General features: G+C 42.1%; 1 pseudogene; it reads right to left on the minus strand.

The window, feature by feature from the left end:
• Positions 1–15,856: 15,856 nt before the first annotated feature.
• Positions 15,857–21,622, minus strand: part of LOC129464013 (phosphatidylinositol 3,4,5-trisphosphate 3-phosphatase TPTE2-like) — an 80,405-nt pseudogene continuing 74,639 nt past the window's right edge.

Below are 21,622 nucleotides of genomic sequence, written 5' to 3' on the forward strand. Positions count from 1 at the left end.
GAAACAAAAACAAAAATGGGGCTGGATGCGGGAGCTCACCCCTGTAATCCCAGCACTTTAGGAGACCAAGGCGGATTGTTCATGAGGTCAGAAGTTCGAGACCAGCCTTACCAACATGGTGAAACCCCATCCCTACTAAAAATACAAAAATTAGCCAGGCACGGTGGGGGCACCTGTAATCCCAGCTACTCAGGAGGCTGAGGCAGGAGAATCACTTGAACCCGGGAGGTGGAGGTTGCAGTGAGCCGAGATCATGCCACTGCACTCCAGCCTGGGTGACAGAGTGAGACTCCATCTCAAAACAAAACAAAACAGAACAAAAAACAAAAATAATAAACCCTTTATAAATATTTGTTAAATTGGTAGGATTGTTAGCATAATTTACAAAAATTTTTATTCATATTATTCTATGACATATCTAAATAACATTCATGTTAACAAATATCAACGGTTCTTTGATTTAAAAGTGGTAAAGAACAAGCTAATCATAAGTTTCCTATACACCCATATATTTCCCAACAGCATCACACTGTCCAGATATTTAGAAATAGGCTGTCTGGGAAAGAAAAAACTTGCTGAACTCCAGAAAATATAAAGTAGATACAATTCAAGGGTTTTGACCCTTGGAAAAGGAAGGGTAATTTTCTATAAATAATTTTTTCACAACTGTGTTTCTTATGTTTATACCCAGGTATCTTAATTGGTGTATTACCAATTTTCTTCGCTAGATGGAGATATGAGGCCCAAGAACTACAAATTTCTTCAGAAATGAAGCATAACTTTTGATATTTTGAAAAACATGATTTGTTTATAGAAGAGAAACTACAGCTTGTAAGACGTCTTCTTAAGGGAGACGATCTTCCATGTAATAAATTGTTGGCCCCAGGGAGAAACGTTTGCTGAGATTGATGGTGAGTAGTTTACTAGTTAATATTTCATCAGTGTACTGAGTAGATTTTATCATTTATTCATCCACCTATACGTTCTTTTTTTTTTTTTTTTTTTGAGACGGAGTCTTGCTCTGTCGCCCATGCTGGAGTGCAGTGGCACGATCTCGGATCACTGCAAGCTCCGCCTCCCGGGTTCAAGTGATTCTCCTTCCTCAGCCTCCAAGTAGCTGGACTATAGGCGCCCCCTACCACGCCCCGCTAAGTTTTTGTATTTGTAGTAGAGACGGGGTTTCACCGTGTTAGCCAACATGGTCTCGATCTCCTGACCTCGTGATCCACCCACCTCGGCCTCCCAAAGTGCTGGGATTACAAGCGTGAGCCAAAATGCTCCACCTATATGTTCATTTTTTTATTCATTGACCAAACACTTAGTTTGCCCGACACTGTTAGGCATTGGGATACAAAAATAAGGACACAATCCCCACTCCTCAAGAAGCTCACAGCCTCTGTCAAGTAGGGGAGAAAAGTATGTAAACTATTAATTAGAATACATTCAGGGCAGAATTATAGAATGGGTTAACACAAGGTTTGCTGGCTGCACCAAGAGAGAAACGGCTGACTCTTACTGAGTAAGAGAACATGCTTGGGATGGGTTTCAAGGGATGAAGAATTCAGAGGCAGTCCAGAATGAGAATAAGACTATAGCAGTAGTCCAGACAACACTTGGTGAGGGAGTTCACTTGAAGGAAACAAACACAAAAACAAAAATAAGGCCGGGCGCCAAGGCTCACGCCTGTAATCCCAACACTTTGGGAGGCCAAGGCAGGCGGTTCACGAGGTCATGGGTTTGAGACCACCCTGACCAACATGGTGAAACCCCGTCTCTACTAAAAATACAAAAATTAGCTGGGCGAGGTAGCACGCACCTGTACTCCCACCTACTCAGGAGGCTGAGGCAGGAGCATCTCTTGAACCCGGGAGGCAGAGGTTGCAGTGAGCCGAGATCAGGAGGGTACCTGTGGGAATAGAAAGGAGGAGATAAGTGCACAAGATGTAGAGAAGGTAGAATACGTTAGACTTAATGGCTCAACGATTGTTGGAATCAAACGGGAGGAGGAAATTTTCGACATAGTTTGAAACAAGCACTGTGAAGGTCAGGATAAAAATTCAACATGACTAGGAGAAATTGAAAATAATTTTTTTTTTTTTTGATACGGAGTCTTGCTCTGTTGCCCAAGCGGGAGTGCGGTGGCGCCATCTTGGCTCATTGCAAGCTCCACCTCCCAGGTTCACACCCTTCCGCCTCAGCCTCCCAGGTAGCTAGGACTACAGGCACTCACCACCACGCCCAGCTAATTTCTTTTGTATTTTTAGTAGAGATGGGGTTTCACAGTGTTAACCAGGATGATCTCGATCTCCTGACCTCGTGATCCGCCCGTCTTGGCCTCCCACAGTGCTGGGATTACAGGTGTGAGCCACCCCCCTCTTCCCGGCCGAAAATAATTTTAATAAGGCACCTCTATTCATATCTTAAATTGTAAACTGCCTTCCCACTCCCTTTTCTTGAGATCTCACCCCTTTCTCCGTTTACTCTGGCATGTAAACATATTCTTCCTGCCAAATGAGTCAGTCTCAGTCTAGATTTGTGCTGACATGTCTTAAATTTCCTGTAAAAATAAGAAACTAGTACATTATCTCTCTCTTTCCCCCCTTTCCTCTATCTCTGCCACAGACACACACCATGCACATACATGCACACACCCTGACAAGGATATAGAAAAAGTATAGTGTCATCTTTATAGAAAATATATGGAATTACTATTCATAAAGCAGAAAAACAATCTTGTGCTCATAACATACCCCAGGAAACTGTGCAGTTGTTACTCTCGAGTGTTCTTAGATTCTGAAATGGAAGATAGGACTTACTGCAGACATTTCATACTCATCTATTTGGAATAGTTCTTCTAGGTTTTTTTTTTGTAAAGTCCTATTATTTATGGAAAGATTGGAAATCTAGAGTTTTTTTGTTTGTTTCCAGTCTTTCTCTTAATTTCCGTGAATTTAATTCGGTTCTCATCTAACATCCATGTGTTTAATTTTATTCATCCCTAACACAGGACATATAATAATACACACCCAGTGAGTGTGTGAGATTCATGGAGAAGCAGGTTTGCCATGACCCCATAAACCAGCCCAGACGGCTGACGGAGGCAACCTGAGGTGGGGAGAGAGAGAGAAGAAAAGTTGAACTCACAGAGAGCACTTTCCCTACAGGCAGAGTCAAAAGAGCCAGAAAAATGTAAACTTCGAAAATTCTGGACTTGCTTTTAAAAGCTTTGTGTTTTTTATTTGCATAATGATGAAGAAAAAAGAATTTAGCTGTGCATATTTGAATTCCATCTAGAGATTCTCCCAGCCTCCCTATCCATGTCGTCATGTGTATCCACATCACCTCTGTTTATGTCTATACCCTTGTCTACACTTTAATCCACTTCCATATCTTCTCATCTTCCTCATGTCTGGTGGTACAAATAGGGTGGACAGAGGAGCACTGGGAGTAACATAAACTATGTTTGACGACTAGAACAGACTCAACAAGTACAGACTCCACCTGTCTTTGCAGTATATTTTTGAAAAACTTTGCAAAGGGTTCAAGTCTAAATTGTTTCAGATATAACGTGAGCCAATGGAAGGAACACAAGAGGTTTACATCAGAAGGTCTTGGTTCATAGAGTTCCTTGGAAAAGTGGTTGATTCCAGGTCTGGGTGGGGGAAAATCTAATTGAGCATGAAAATCTTGTGATATCAGAAAATAAGGAAGGACTTAAAACAACAACAGGTACCCACCAATGACAGAGTCAAAAGGATGAAGAGCCTACCGTTGGAGTTTCCAGTGGCCAAAGTCGGAACAATTTGACCACGAAAATAATGATAGTATTTGATTCTAAATTAGTGGAATAAAATCAATATCCATCAGTCCATATATATCAATATAAATACATAAGTGAATGAATAAATACATAAATAAATGGGGGAGAAGTGATACTTCTGCCTTATAGGAGTATTGCAATTAATGAATGCAGGAGAAATGAGGAAAATATAAAGTCACTGTTGGGCAGACAACACAACAATAATTGTTGCAGGCAGGCCGGGCGCGGTGGCTCACGCTTGTAATCCCAGCACTTTGGGAGGCCAAGGCGGGCTGATCATGAGGTCAGGAGATCAAGACCACGGTGAAACCCCGTCTCTACTAAAAATACACAAAAAAATTAGCCGGGCGTGGTGGCGGGCGCCTGTAGTCCCAGCTACTTCGGAAAGGCGAGGCAGGAGAATGGCGTGAACCCGGGAGGCGGAGCTTGCAGTGACCAAGATTGCGCCACTGCACTCCAGCCTGGGCGACAGAGCGACACTCCGTCTCAAAAAAAAAAAAAAAATTGTTGCAGGCATGATCTACTGGTAGTCTAAAATCACCAGGTGATTTTATTGCCAGCCACATGGGTCTTCATCAAAGCACAGTGGCACCGCCTACTACTCTGCCCCATTCCTCAATCTAAAGCCCAAGAGGGGAAGTTCTTTGGCAGAGAAGGGAAGCTGGTAAAGGCCGTGCTGTTTCCCAAAGGCCTGACCCTCTAGGTCACCCCTAGCAATATAGTCAGTGTGGAATATGATCCCACCTAGAAAATAAATGGCTCTATTTTTAGAATAGACCATCGGCTGGGCGCGGTGGCTCACGTCTGTAATCCCAGCACTTTAGGAGGCCGAGGTGGGTGGATCACGAGGTCAGGAGTTCGAGGCCAGCCTGACCAACATGGCGAAACCCCGTCTCTACTAAAAATACAAAAATTGGTCGGGCGTGGTGGCTCACACCTGTAATCCCAGCACTTTGGGAGGCCGAGGCGGGCGGATCACGAGGTCAGGAGATCGAGACCATCCTGGTTAACACAGTGAAACCCTGTCTCTACTAAAAATACAAACAATTAGCCGGGCGCAGTGGCGGGCTCCTGTAGTCCCAGCTACTCGGGGGGCTGAGGCAGGAGAATGGCGTGAACCCGGGAGGCGGAGCTTGCAGTGAGCCGAGATTGCGCCACTGCACTCCAGCCTGGGCGACAGAGCGAGACCCCGTCTCAAAAAAAAAAAAAAAAAATACAAAAATTAGCCAGGTGTGGTCGCGCGTGCCTGTAATCCCAGTTACTCAGGAGGCTGAGGAAGGAGAATTGCCTGAACCCAGGAGGTGGAGGTTGCAGTGAACTGAGATGGCGCCACTGCACTCCAGCATGGGTGACAGAATGAGACTCCATCTCAAAAAAAAAAAAAAAAAAAAAGAGTAGAGTATCTTGGGGAAATCTAGGATGCCTACTCTAAAGCTTTTACTCAAGTGTGGAAGCCACACCAGTATGCAGGTATACTGTCTTACAAATCTACATGGATATTCTAGTTTTCAAGCACCCCATTAATCCTTTTTAAAAAATTCAACCACTGGCCTGCCATGGTGGGCTCACACCAGTAATCCCACCACCTTGGGAGGCCAAGGCAGGCAGATCACTCGAGGTCAGGAGTGTGAGACCAGCCTGCCTAACATGGTAATATTTGAGTCTGATGAATTTCATTGAAGTTCTTTACATCCATGCTGGGAACCAACTGTCAGGAATGTTAAAGAGTTATGTATAGTAGTGTTTCAAGGCAGTGGTTTTATTGCAACAAGCATTGTTTTCCATCAGCAAGACACCTGATGTAAAATAATTTCACTATAGGTAAGGTGACAAAAACATTTCTTTCTTTTCTTTTCTTTTTTTTTTTTTGAGACGGAGTCTCACTCTGTCGCCCAGGCTGGAGTGCAGTGGCGCAATGTTGGCTCACTGCAAGCTCTGCCCCCCAGGTTCACTCATGCCATTCTCCTGCCTCAGCCTCCCGAGTAGCTGGGACTACAGGCACCCACCACCACACCCGGCTGATTTTTTTGTATTTTTAGTAGATACGGGGTTTCACCGTGTTGGCCAGGATGGTTTCGATCTCCTGACCTCATGATCTGCCCACCTCGGCCTCCCAAAGTGCTGGGATCACAGGCATGAGCCACCGCGCCTGGAGACAAAAGCATTTCTATGCAGTGCAGTTATGGAACTCGGCCCACTAGAATTACTTTCTCCCTCCATCTCTTTCTATCCTTCTGTTTTTAAAAATGGTTAAACTGTCTGCTCTTAAGTTTCGGATGATTCTATTCTAAGTTAGTAAATTCTACTTAAGAAAACAAGTATCTGAAGCGCCAAGAAGGCTATTAGCAGCTAGCGTGCACAGCTCTCACAAGAGGAGACTAGAGTGGTGAGTGAACATGAACTCTTCAGGTTGATCGTCCAGCAGGCTGTGTTGGGGTTCATCAAGGAAGCAGTGGTGACTAATGGAGAGCAGAGAGGAGTAAGGCAGGACAGCTGCCCACCTGGGTGCAGAGCAAGGGGAAGCTCCCTACAGCAGGGAAAGGGTGAGTGAGTGAAGGCTCCTGGGGACCCGTACTTCTGCCATGGACCTTTGCAATTCCCAGGCACAGGAGATCCTCCATGACTCCACCCACCCCACACACACACCCTGGGACTCTAGACTGACATGGAGAGCTGCTTGGAGTCTGGGCAGAGCCACTGCTCAAGCCAATGTGGATCTCTGAGCACCCCAGCACCAGCTGCCACAGCCCAGCCAACAAGGTAGGCCAGGCTCTCTCATGTGCCCCTAGGATAGGGGCCATATCCATGATGCTGGGGAGCAGACAGACTGCAGGCCTCTCCTCCACTGCACCTTGCCAGGCAAGGCCCACTGGCCTGGGCCTCCATCGTAGCCATCCACTCCCCTGCTGAGCACTCCAGCTGGTCACAGCCCTCATTTCTCTGGGATGAGCTCCCAGAGGTAACCAACAGGTCCTCGGCACTGCTGCAGCCTGTGCCCCTACTGCCCTCAGGCTGGAGAGGCAGCAAAAAGCCCCGACAGCTGTCATGGGCCTCCAGCATGCCACAGCTGCCATATGGCAAGGCAGCTAGACAGTTTCTACACGGGCCCCTGGCCCTGCTGCTCCTCACTGGGCAGGGTGCCTCCTGGCTTGGGCCCCCAGCACAGCTCCTGCCTGATTACTTCAGTTGGTGATGGCTCTGTGTTTCTCTGGGATGGAGCTCCCAGAGACAGGCCTCTGCCATTGCTGCCACGACAGTACCCTCCCTTGCTTCCCCCAGGCTAGGGAGGGAACAAAGAGCCTGATTACTTTCTCACAGCATCCTACAGAGAGGAGGCCAGGCTATCTTCAGGGTTGGGATGCCTGACTTCCCTGCTCTTCAGGCAGGGCCCCCAGCTTGGGCCCAGCAGCACAGCTGCCCCAACCCTGCCTGATCACTCCAATTGGCTGCGGTTTTGCATTTGTCTGGGGTAGAGTCCCCAGAGGCAACTGATAGGCCCTCTGCCATTACCACTGCTGGGGTCCCTATCCCTGCAGTCCCTAAGCTGAGGAGGGAACAAAAAGCCTGAGCTTTCCCTGGGGCTGCAGTGTTGAAGCCTGGGAGTGCCAAGGCGAGATATGTAGCAGGCATTAGAGCAGGAGAGGAGCCCACACTCTCAGAGTACTGAGAGGGCTGAGTTACATGAACCTGTGGGCTACCACAGCAGTGGGCATGTCTCCCTCTGCAGGGCCAGCTGGCTGGGAAAGGAGTGGGCCTATCTCCCTACCACAGCCTCTGCCTGAGAGAGCGCACCTGACAAAAGAAACATGGGCACAGTGCCATTGGTTGGAAGGGGCTTCCCCAGTGCCCAGGAGCAGACCTGATGAGGTGGTCACCTCTCTTCCCACTGTACTGCAGAGCACAGCCGGAAACACCAGGAAATACAAAGGAGCCATATGGCTAAGCTCTATCTACCAACCATTACTCTTAAGTGCCATCTACTGGAACTCAGCCCAAACTACAAAAATAGTTTGCTAATATACCTTCCTATAAAACCAAGGTGAGAATTCAGCCACAAATAAAGACCGTGCACAGAACCTTGGCCCTCAGAAAAATGCAGCCAACTGACTATACTCAACTTACGCCACAGTTAAAGGAATACCAACTCTCTCAGATGAGAAAGAATCAGCACAATAACTCTGGCAATTCAAAGAGCCAATGTCCCCTTACCTCCAAATGAGTCCACTAGCTCCCTAGCAATGGTTCTTAACCAGTTGGAAACGACTGAAATGACAGATGTAGAATTCAGAATCTGGATGGCAAGGAAACTCATCAAGATTCGGAAGAAAGTTGAAAACTAATCCAAAGATTAATGGTCCTAGATAAATATAAAGGGATCCAATAGCAGAAAGATGAAATAGCCATTTTAGGAAAGAACCAAACTGAACTTCTATAGCTGAAAAATTCACTATAAGAATTTTGTAATACAATTGAAAGTATTAACTACAGAACAGACAAAGCTGAGGAAAGAATCTCAGGGCTCTTCTAACCAACTCAGACAAAAATAAACAATTTTTAAAAATGAGCAAAACTTGTGGGAAATATGGGATTCTGTAAAGAGACTAAGTCTATGACTCATTGGCATTCCTGAGAGAAAAAGAGACAGAATAAACAATTTGGAAAATATATTTGAGAATACAATTCATGTAACTTTCCCTAATTTTGCTAGAAAGGTTGACATGCAAATCCAAGAAATAAAGAGAACCCAGGCTAGATACTATAAAAGATGATCATCCTCAAGGCACATAGTCAGCAGATTCACCAAGGTCAATGCAAAAGGAAAAAATCTTGAAGGAAAAAGAAGAGAAGGGCCAGGTTATGTACATGGGGAGGCCCATCAGGCTAGCAGCAGAGCTTTCAGCAGAAACCTTACAAGCCAGAAGAGATTGGGGATCTGTTTTCAGTGTCCTTAAAGAAAATAAATTCCTATTAAGAATTTTATATCTCACCAAAAAGCTTCATAAGTGATGCAGAAATAAAATCGTTAGAGAAGCAAACACTGAGGGAATTCATTTCAACTAGACCAGCCTTATAAGAGACCCTTTAGAAAGTGTTAAACATGGAACTGAAAGAACCTGCTACCACAAAAACACATTTAAGGACACAGCCCATAGGCAAAACAGAGCAACCACACAAACAAGTCTGTACAACAACCAGCTAACAACATGATGACAGGATGAAAATCTCACATATCAATACTAACCCTGAATGTAAATGGGCTAAACACCCCACTTAAAAGGCAAAAAATGACAGGCTGGATCAAAAGACAAGACTCAACCATCTGCTGTCTTCAAGAAACCCATCTCACTCCTAATGACATCCACAGGCTGAAAGTAGAGGGATAAAGAAAGATCTGTCATGCAAATGGAAAACAAAAAAGACCAGGAGATGCTATTCTTATGTTAAATAAAACATAACTGTATATATATATATATTTTTTAAATTAATTAATTAATTTTTTTTTTAGATGGAGTCTCGCTCTGTCACCCAGGCTGGAGTTCAGTGGCGTGATCTTGGCTTACTGCAAGCTCTGCCTCCCGGGTTCACGCCATTCTCCTGTCTCAGCCTCCCGAGTAGCTGGGACTACAGGTGCCCACCACCATGCCCAACTAATTTTTTTGTATTTTTAGTAGAGATGGGGTTTCACCATGTTAGCCAGGATGGTCTCGATCTCCTGACCTGTGATCTGCCCACCTCGGCCTCCCAAAGTGCTGTGAGTAGAGGCATGAGCCACCACTCCCGGCCAAATAAAACATATTTTTCACCAATAAAAATTAAGGACAAAGAAGAGCATTCCTTATAGAATGATAAACGGCACAATCCAACCAGAAGACTTAGCTTAAATATGTACACACCCAACATTGGGGCACCCAAATTCATAAAACAAGTTTTTTTTGGCCTACAAAAAGATTTAGACACACAATAATAGCAGGAGACTTCAACAACCCACTGACAGCAATAGACAGATCATTGAGGCAGAAAACTAACAAACTCTGTACTTGCACTTGACAGTTGACCAATTGGACCTGATAGACATCTACAGAACACTTTGCCCAACAAACACAGAAGATACATTCTCATGTGCCCACAGAACATATTCTAAGATCAACCACATGCTTGGCCATAAAGCAAGCCTCAATAAATTCAAAAAGTTTGAAATCATACCAAGCACACACTCTGACCACAGTGAGACAAAAATAGAAATCAGTGTCAAGAAGATCTCTCAAAACTACATAAATACATGGACATTACATAATTTGCTCCTGAATAACTCCTGGGTGAAAATCTAAATTAAGGCAGAAATAAAAAAATCTTTGCAATTAATGAAAATAGGGACACAACATACCAGAATCTCTGGGATGCAGCTAAAGCATTGTTAAGAGGAGAGTTTGTTGCACTAAATGCCTTCATCAAGAAGTTAGAAATATCTCAAATTAACGTTCCTACTTTGCACTTAAGGGAACTAGAAAAAAGAATAAACTGACCCCAAAGCTGGCAGAAGAGAAATAACTAAAATTAGAAAAGCACTAAATGAAGTGCTTTTTGAAGTGCTGTTTTTTTTTTTGAGACTAGATGCAAAAATCCACACAAAAGATCACTGAAACCAATAATTAGTTTTTCAAAAAATATACAAGATGGATAGCCTGATAGCTAAACAAAGAAAAAAAGAGAAGAACCAAATAAGTACAATCATAAATGACAAAGATGACATTAAAACCAATCCCACAGAAATACAAAAGATCCTCAGAGAATACTATAAACAACTCTGTGCACACAAATTAGATAATCTAGAGGAAATGGATAAATTCCTGGAAACATACAATCTCCCAAGATTGAACTAGAAAGAGATTGAAACCTTTCAATCTCAGAAAGGTTCAAGTTCAGAAATCAAATAATTAATAAAAAATCTACCAACAAGGAAAAGCCCTGGACCAGATGAAGCCACAGCTGAATTCGACCAGATTTCGAATTCAGTTCGACAAAGAACTGAGGCTGGGCACGGTGGCTCATGCCTGTAATCTCAGCACTTTGGGAGGCCGAGGTGGGTGGATCACGAGGTCAGGAGATCGAGACCATCCTGGCTAACATGGTGAAACCCCGTCTCTACTAAAAATACAAAAACTAAAAATTAGCCAGGCGTGGCGGTGGGTGCCTGTTGTCCCAGCTACTCGGGAAGCTGAGGCGAGAGAATGGCGTGAACCCGGGAGGCGGAGCTTGCAGTGAGCCGAGATCTCACTACTGCACTCCAGCCTGGGTGACAGAGTGAGACTCTGTCTAAAAAAAAAAAAAAAAAGAACTGGTACTAGTTCTATTGAAACTATTCCGAAGAACTGAGGATGAGGGGCTCTTCCCTAACTCAGTCTGTGAAGCCAGCATCAGCCTAATACCAAAATCTGGCAGAGAAACACACAAAAAGAAAACTTCAGGCCAATTACTCTGATTAACATAGACACAAAAATTCTTAACAAAATACTAGGAAACAGAACCCAGCAGCACATCAGTAAATTAATACACCACAATCAAGAAGGCTTCAGTATAGGGATGCAAGGCTGGTTCAACATACGCAAATCAATAAATGTGATTCACCACATAAACAGAACTAAAAGCAAAAACCATATCATCACCTCAATAGATGCAGAAACAGATTTTGATAAAATCCAACATCTCTTCACATTAAAAACCTCAACAGACTAGGCATCAAGGGAACATACTTCAAAATAATAAGAGCCATCTAGGACAAACTCACGGCCACCAACCTACTGAATGGGCAAAAGTTGGAACCAATCCCCGTGAGAAATGGAACAAGACAATGATGCCCACTCTCACCACTCCTATTCAACATAGCACTGGAAGTCCTACCTAGAGAACTCAGGCAGGAGAAAGAAAGAATCGGCATCCAAATAGGAAAAGAAGAAGTCAAACTATCTCTCTTTGCTGATGATATGATTCTATATCCAGAAAACCAAAGACTTTGCCAAAAGGCTACTAGAACTGATAAACAACTTTAGCAAAGTTTCAGGATAAAAAATCAATGTATAAAAATCAACAGCATTTCTATACACCAATAATGTCCAGGCTGAGAGTTAAATCAAGAACAGAATCCCATTTACGGTAGTGAAAAAGAAAATGAAATAGCTAGGAATACAGCTAACAAAGGATGTGAAAGATCCCTACAAGAACTACAAAACACTGCAGAAGGAAATCAGAGATAACACAATTAAATGGAAAAACATTTCATGCTCATGGATTGGAAGAATCAGTATCATTCAAATGGCCATACTGCCCAAAGCAATAGACAGATTCAGTGCTGTTTCTATCAAACTACCAATGTCATTCTTCACAGAATTAGAAAAAAGTATTCTAAGTCATATGAAACCAAAAGAGGGCCTCAATAGCCTAAGCAAATCTAAGCAAAAGGGCAAAGCTAGAGGCTTCAAACTGTAAGGCTATAGTATCCAAAACAGCATGGTACTGGTACAAAAGCAGACATATAGACCAATGGAACAGAATAGAAAACCCAGAATAAAGCCTTACACTTACAACCACCTGACAATGCAAGGCTGACAAAAACAAGCAATGGGGAAAGGACTCCCTATTCAATAAATGGTGTTGGGGTACTGGCTAGCAGTATGTAGAATAATGATACTGGACCCATACTTTTCATCATATACAAAAATTAACTGGAGATAGATTAAAAATTTAAATGTAAGACCTCAAGTGATAAAAATCCTACAAGAAAACCTCAGAAATACTCTTCTTGACATTGGCCTTGGGAAAGAATTTTTAACTAAGTCCCCAAAGCAATTGCAATAACAACAAAGATTGACAAGTGGGACCTAATAAAGCTAAAGCGCTTTGGCACAGCAAGAGAAATGATCAACAGAGCAAACAGATAACCCACAGAACAGGAGGAAACATTTGCAAACTATGCATCCAACAAAGGTCTAATATCCAGAATCTATAAGGAACTTACACAAATCCACACACAGAAACCAAATAACCCAATTAAAAATGTGGAAAGAACATGACACATACTTCTCAAAAGAAGACATAGGAGTGACCAATGAGCATCTGAAAAAATGCTTCACATCACAGATTGTCAGAGAAGTGCAAATCAAAACCACAATGAGATACCCTCTCACACTAGTCAGAATGGCGATTAATAAAAAGTCAAAAACAACAGATGCTGGCAGGCTACAGAGAAAAGGGAACGTTTATACATTGTTGGTGGGAGTGTAAATTAGTTCAGCCACTGTGGAAAGCAGTCTGGAAATTTCTCAAAGAACTTAAAACAGAGCTACCATTTGACCCAGTAATCCCATTATTGGATATATACCCAATGGAAAAAAGACCATTCTACCAAAAGACACACACACTGATATGTTCATTGCTGTGCTATTCACAATAGCAAAGATATGGAATCAACCTAGGTGCCCATCAGTGGTGGACTGGATAAAGAAAATGTGGTACATATACACGATGGAATTCTACACAGCCATAAAAATGAGTGAAATCGTGCCTTTTGCAGCAACATAGATGGAGCTGGAGGCCATTATCCTAAGCAAATTAATGCAGGAACAGAAAACCAAATACCACATATTCTCGCTTATGAGAGCTAAACAACAGGTACCCTTGGACATGAGGATGGGAGCAATGGACACTGTGGACTACTAGAGGGGGATGGAGGGAGAGGGGTGTGGGTTGAAAAACTACCTATTGGGTACTATGCTCACTAGCGGGGTGCAATATACTGATGTAACCAACTTGCACACATACCCCCTATATTTAAAATTAAAGCTAAAATTTTAAGACATGAGTATCATTCTGATCTAAGTTTCTTGAGTTGTTCAAAGAATCATTCATTTTGCATTCTAAGAAAGCAATATCCAGAGAGGCCTTAAATGAGGTTTCTTTGAATAAGCAAAAGCAGAATAGTGTGACAACTCATAATTTCCAGAAATTTTGGTGAGTCTTGGAGGTCCGGGGAAGAGAAACCTTAATGGTAATCTCCGTATTTCAAAAAGGGAAATTCTTAAAATAAAAAAGGGGGTTTCCTTCCTTCCTGTGTTTCTAGCATTGAAAAAGACAGATCGTAATCTTCACTGAGCCAGCTAAGTATTTTCCTCCCTATTCACCTAAACCCAGGACACAATCTGCCCTCTGTAGATTATCGCTGTGTGAATTCTAAAGGAAATAGTATAACCTATGTTGTGCCTACACGTTTCTGTCATATGAATGGCGGGGCATAATATTAACATGAAAGGAATTTGAAAGCTTGTTCTATGATCTTTTCCTCAAAGAGGGAGCCAGATCGGCGGAGTAAAGGAAAAAGGCCTTTAGTTGGGCTGCTGCACTGGCAGTTGGAAGCTTTTTTGGACAATTTAGAGGAGAAAAAATCACCTGCAGCGAGGCGGCTCACCAGCCTAGTGGGGCTCTTGGCTCCTGGCAGGTTGCTGCCTTCCATGCCCACCATGGCTCACGGCTCTACTCTCATCTGTGCCACTCTGGTACCCACAGCCCTTATAGCAAGTATTTGTCTATTTCCACTCAAAAATTAATAAGCTCTATGGCAAATTCCCGACATTGAGCTGCTGATGTGGGCGGTCCGAGCGGTTAGTGTGTTGGTTAGAAAGTTGCTACGCCGGACAGGTTTGCCCTGGACTCTCAAACCCTGTATTTTCATGAACTGCTTCTTTTTTTAGTCCTCTCTGTAGAGTACCAGGTTTTTCAGGAATGTGTATATCGTGTTTTGGCAGTGACACTTGTCTTATTAGTTGTTACCTTTCATTTCCTGATGAACTCATCTTGGTCTAGATTGTTGAGGGCCTTGCCAATAAAAGGAAGATCATTCAAATAAGAATAATTTCAATAAGGCCAAGATAGAACGTTTTCAAGGACAATTATGGCCTGAAGATACAGTGGCAATAAAGGTATTTTGAATGAAGTAACCCACGGACTGGGCATGGTGGCTCATGCCTTAATACCAGCACTTTGGGAGGCTGAGGCAGGCAGATTGCTTGAGTTCAGGAATTTGAGCTCAGCCTGGGCAACAATGGCAAAACCTCATCTCTACTAAAAATACAAAAAATTAGCCGGGTGTGCTGGCATGCGCCTATAGTCCCAGCTACTGGGGAGGCTGAGGTGGGAGAATCACCTAAGCCTGGGAGGTTGAGGCTGCAGTGAACCAAGATCACACCACTGCACTCCAGTCTCAATACCCAGAGTGAGATGCTGTCTCAAAAAATAAAAAATACAAATAAAAAATTTGTTAAAAAAAAAAGTAGCACCCAGCACCAAAGATGAAACAATAATGATTTCCTGTAGACATAAGGCTAACCAGTGTTTATAATGCAAAGATAACCTCCCTTCAGAGTTCCCCCAAGCTTAGGTGAAGTTGGTTGGGAGCAGGAGTAGTGATTTTCAACATAATACACCTAGATTACTCTAAGAATAATATTTCTTTTGACTTCACTTACAATTTTATACAAAAGCAGAAGTTACCAAAGATTACTTATCTTCATATTTACCACAATCTTCTTACCCCAACCCCCACGTCTGTGCGTAATTAAAGGAAGCTTGTCGAGTAAGCTACCTATTTAGTGCTCGGAATGAGAGAAAGTGTGTGTTGGGAGTTGGGGGACTGCTTGTGTGAAACATTTCTCTCTTCTGGATTTAAAACTTAGTCTTTGTTGCCAATCTGTTAACAGACAGTTTGTAAATGAAGGGGAAGAAAAATATATAAATTAGCTTTCTAATAAATCTGAAATTACAAATGTGAACCAAAGCAGGGAATAAATACTTGACCAAAAATATGTAAGTAAGTGGGTGCTGGGGAATCAAAATTTTTACATATCTCACGTTTTTCATATGAAAGTTCTATCTCAAAGTTCTTCAAAATGATGCCTGATGTTCCTGCATACTGTGTTCCAAACTTACATAAATACAAGATGGAAACTGTGAAGTATGTGCCTTCAAAAAAGAAGAAAAACACTGACATTTTATCTATATATATTTAATAGATTTATGAAGAACATATATAAACATATATAAATACAGATACATCATCAAGGAAGACTTAGGACATAGGAACATGTGGCAGGGTTGGAAAGAACATAATTCTTTCCCAGAGGGGGAAGGGGGAGCTATACTTAATCGGATCCAGCTACAACGTCATTGGAAGTCATTTCTCGCCAAAAAGTATCTCCACAGCAAATTCTGGTGGATACATTCTCCATGCTTCTTGTTTATGTGGATTATCCAATTCATTTCTTGGTAGATAAAGCCTAAGAATAGAAAAAAAATTATTACATTTTATATTGGGGCTCACTGAAAAGCCATGCAGTTGGGTACCCACGTTAGAGCTGGAAGAAACAAAAAAAGAACCTCACCATGAATAGAACCCCAGCTCCTTTTTTGTGTCTCAGTTGGCTCCTTCCACCTTTTTAGTGAGACTTAAAAATACCTTAATCTTCAGCAACACATCAGTGACACATGCTGACTCTCTTAGCATTGCTTTATATGAAATCAATGACATCCAAGTTTAATAAAATATCTAAATTTCTCTATGCGACGGGTATCAGGATAGACATGAATGAAAGCCCAGTAATAAAATACTATATCTCTTTTAATTTATGTGCGAGGTTGCAATTTTTTGAATTTTTACAATCAGACCTTGGAAATGACCTTGAGCAGTAGGATATAACTCCCACATGCTGAGCGTTCCAATAATGGAACACTAGGTATAAATTGGTCAACCCATTTATGCCTAGTGTTCTAAATGATAGAAGTTAGCATTTTTGGCTAAACAACAATCTCATAACTAACAAAAACAGCTTTACCAAGTAGTATGTAAATTTAAATGTTACAGAAATCTTTAGAAATTTATATAAAAGTAAGAATAAAAGTGATCTAGCTTATCACTTCTCCAAAACGAACACAGTGTTTTAAAGGAAAAAAAACGGTATCCCTTAGCAAGAACCACTTTTGAGGAGCAGCATCAAATGAAGCTCCACCCAGGTCTTACTTTTTGAGGACTTTGCTCATGTTAGAACAAAAAGCTTATTGTTTGTATGCATCTAAAAAAAAAAACTTGTAAAAAATTTCCATCAAATCCAAAGTTGACTCTATCAAAATCCATTAAATGTTTTGCATTGCAAGTGTGTAGACCAGAGGTTTAATTTACCTTTGCCTTGCTGGACTTAAGGAGTTATTCGATCCAGTTCACATTTGAAGAAAAGATTAGGACTGGATGTAACAATAACTATCAATTCATGCCACATATAATCATAGCCACTTCTTCAACTCTGACCTAAATTATTTAAAAAATATTTTGTCCTTTTGTATTGAAGAGTATGGTTGATACAAAAAAAGTCTCAATTTTCCACCATCACAAAACAAATGCTACTTACAGTAGAGAACTTCTAGACTGAGAAATGAGTTTCCAAATATGGCAGAAAGTTTTTTTGGAACAATAATCTCCAAACCCAATTAATAATTTTTCAGAAAGTTTTCCCAATTCAGTTATTAGAAAGCCACATTTGAATGGCTATTTAAATAGACCATTACTTAATGATATTTTTTAGCTGTATTCCTTAATACTGTGTCTTGTAACTTCTCCTAGATATAAGTGTGTCAGTCAGCTTTTCAGCTAGCTGAAGCCTCCCTAGGTCCTGCCTTACTTTAGCACAAAAGTTGGTGGTGGTTCGTCATTGGTAAATCAGCACCTACTGACAGGGACCTGACATATTGAAGGTGCCGAGCAGCCTCATACTGAACTTCTCTGGGAGGAATTTACTACCACACTTAAGATCTGATGATAATACTTTTGAACTCATAACACAGTCCTATGGCATGGACCCTGAGGATACTGCAACAGGGGGTCTCAAGAACAAATGTCTTTTTAAAATAACCAAAGTAAGAGGAGTAAGGCAAGGAACAATGTTGGCTCAAGGATTTTTTGCTTTCTAGAAATTAAGTTTATGACAACCAGCAAAAGACTTGCCATTACGCCTCATATATAGACACTGAAGATTAGGCATTTCTATGGGTTTATATTATATTCATACCTGTTATTTTGAATAAAAGATGTGTTGAACCAGAAGAAAAATGAACAATTGTCATAGTATTTAGGAAGATTCTAAAAAGAAAAAAAAATTTCAAAGTAAAACTGATACCAAGAACTTATCATTCCAAAGAAATTAAAGTTCCTCCCTTTATTCCTTTTTATATTTATCAAACAATTATAACCATTAAATATATAGCACTCTGCAATCTATAACAATACACTCAAGACACAAAGGAGGAGGCTTTAAGAAAATGCTAGTGCATTCTCTTGCTGTTTCTATCAAAATTTTCAAGGAATAGTATTTTTCCCACGATAGGTATTTAATTTAAATGCTGCTATTTGAATCTGGTTTAGACAGTGCCAAACAGACTCTACTAAGGACCTATGCCTATATATACCCAACTAGATTGTAGTGAATTCTTATAATTCTTTTGTTGCCTCAGCATCCCTTTTAAATATAAAAGGGATATCAGAGGTTGGGGTTCAGTCACCCTCAGCAGTTTCCAGTTCACCTCCTCCCAGTTTCTCCACGTGACTGATCCTGATATCTGCCTTATACAACCTTCTCCTGGTGACCACTTCATTATGGGACAGCTAGATATAACCTACTTGACTCACCCCACAGACCCCCATACTCTGCAGGGACCATGTGGATGTATCAGTGACCACCTCTCAGTCACAGCAGAGACTCATGGCTGCTTGCGTTAAACCAAATTAGGCCTCCCCGCAGGACACCTGCTCAGGTAGCACCTTACATCCCAATAAAGGCTTCCACTTTCAGGTCCCTCCCTCTCGCTATTGCTCCCACCCATCAGTCAAGCACAGGTCTCCTGGATGGCTCCCCCTTCCAGTTGGCCCTGCAAAGTGTGCTGCCCTCTTCTCTCTGGAATTAATAAAAAACTGCTTTGGTTAGTTCATGTGTTGTATTGTGCTGCCTTCTCTGTTTCACCCAACTGAGTCACCCAAACCTAACTCTCTTTCCAGTCAGTGCTCCCAGCTACTCGCGAGGCTGAGGTGGGAGGATTGCTTGAGCCCAGGAGGTTGAAGCTACAGTTAGCTATGATCACGCCACTGCACTCCAGCCTGGGCGACAGAGTGAGACCCTGTCTCAACTTCTTAATTTTTTAAAAAAGATGCAAAACAAAATGTAATCATTGCTATGCAGTAAAACGTACCTTTGGGTTTTTTCTTTTTTTTTAAGCATCTTGGCTTTTACTTTTTTTGTGTTTATTTTGTATTTTTTGTATTTGAGAATACATGTAAATTTAGAAAAATTTAGAAAATTTACAATTTAGAAAAAAAACAAATGAACAAAAATTATTTAAATTACATATGCTCTTTAAAAAAAATCTGTTATAGATCTGATTTATTGTTTTCCTCCCCCTCCCCCTCCCTTGTTGGGAATTGTAGTAAAGCAAATCTTAAATAAAATCATTAGACCAGACAAGAACAATGGCAGAGACTATTTTGTGATTACTCACCGAAGAGAAAAATTGCACTTTCACATCATCATACAGAGGTGGACTGTCGAATACATCAATGAATACTTCGTCTGTTTCAATGTTACGCATTATCTATGAATGAACACACGGAATTGAGAACTATAAACCTAGATAATGGTAACAATGAAGTTCCTTTTCACTTATCGTGACTTCCTGTATTTATCAAGTACTTCTGGTCTCGCAGCCCAATCATTACATGCATAAATAATTGTTAATAATCTTTTCTAGTTGCAATACTGTTGTTTATGTGTGTGCGTGCATGTGTGTGTGTGTGTGTGTGTGTTTCGTCTGTGTTTTGTGAGACAGACTCTCACTGTCACCCAGGCTGAAGTGTAGTGGCGTGATCTCGGCTCACTGCAACCTCTGCCTCCCAGGTTCAAGTGATTCTTATGCCTCAGTCTCCTGAGTAGCTGGGACTATAGGCACATGCCATCACACCCAGCTAATTTTTGTATTTTTAGTAGAGATGGGGTTTCACTGTATTAGCCAGGCTGGTCTCAAACTCGTGGCTTCAAGTGATCTGCCCGCCTGGGCCTCCCAAAGTACTGGATTACATGCATGAGCCACTGCACCCGGCCTGTTGTTTATGTCTTTTAAAGGCCAACATGTTTGAGGGTTATCATGAACCACTTTTTTTTTTTTGCACTCTGTCACCAGGCTGGAGTGCAGTGGCATGGTCTCGGCTCACTGCAACTTCTGCCTCCCAGGTTCAACTGATTCTCTAGCCTCAGCCTCCCAACTAGCTGGGACTACAGGCACGTGCCACCATGCCCAGCTAATTTTTGTATTTTTAGTAGAGACCATGTTGGCCAGGATGGTCTCAATCTCTTGACCTCGTGATCCACCCGCCCAGGCCTCCCAAAGTGCTGGGATTACAGGCGTGAGCCACCGTGACCGGCCATGAGGCACTTTTCAAAAGTGCCACACTTTTAAAAAGTATTGAATTTTCTGTTAGACTTTAATCAATTAAATATTATTATTTAATGTGTGTCATTTGATTTTCATGTGTTAGGACATTTTTTTGAGAATACATTAAGAAGCTCAATTTTAAAGCTAGCATTGACATTCAAAAAGCAATGCATAACTTATCATTGTTTTTTATTTTCTAAATAAAAAAACAAGAACGGGGGTCTGTAACACTTGGGGGTTGGGCCTGCATGTCCCTCCCAAGGGAGGGGGAGAGTGGGGTCCCCCTGCTCATCATGTTTTATCAGAACTCTTGTGTTTGTCAATGGGATCTTTGAACTTGACCAGTGCAGGCTGCTGGATGGAGTGACCAAAGATAGCTCAAGTTTTGGAATGAATGACTTTGAAGCTGTACTAGTTCTTTGACTCACTCTCATAGAAATAATGGCACCCACAATAAGAAAGGTCCATGCTAGGCCCTGTGAAAAACACAAAAGGAGGTGCAGACTCAGTTGGCCCCTTCAGGGAGCTGTACACTTAAGAAACAACAGTAGAATAGAACATAACTCAATCTGTATGATAAAGACTGGGTGTGCTGTTATGCACTACTGGGAGCTAGTTAACAGAAGGTGCAGAATGCAAAAGTTTCATTAAGGAGGTAGAAACTGAATTGGGCATGAAGCACTTTAGATAAAGGAAGAAGAGCTCTGAAAATAGAATCTAGTCCAAATGGAGGGAAAAACACCAGCAATAACACAAAGTAGAAATTAGAAAAATGGGCCAGGCGCGGTGGCTCAAGCCTGTAATCCTAGCACTTTGGGAGGCTGAGGTGGGCAGATCACCTGAGGTCAGGAGTTTCAGACCAGCCTGACCAACACGGAGAAACCCCGTCTCTACTAATAATACAAAATTAGCCAGGTGTGGTAGCACATGCCTGTAATCCCAGCTACTTGGGAGGCTGAGGCAGGAGAATCGCTTGAACCCAGGAGGCAGAGGTTGTGGTGAGCTGAGATTGTGCCAGGGCACTCCAGCCTGGGCAACAAGAGCAAAACTCTGTCTCAAAAAAAAAAAAAAAAATTGGAAAAACAACAACAAACAATGTCGGGCAGTGTGGCTCATGTTTATAATCCTAGCATGTTGCAAGGCTGAGGTAGACGGGCTGCTTGAGCCCAGGAGTCTGAGACCAGCCTGGGCAACATAGCAAGTCCCAGCCTCCACAAAAAATTTAAAAAATTGGGTGATTGCTTGAGCTGAGGAGATTGAGGCTGCAGTGAGCCATGATCATGCCAC

This window comes from Symphalangus syndactylus, chromosome 15 (assembly GCF_028878055.3).
Source record: "Symphalangus syndactylus isolate Jambi chromosome 15, NHGRI_mSymSyn1-v2.1_pri, whole genome shotgun sequence".
Taxonomy (NCBI): Eukaryota; Metazoa; Chordata; class Mammalia; order Primates; family Hylobatidae; genus Symphalangus; species Symphalangus syndactylus.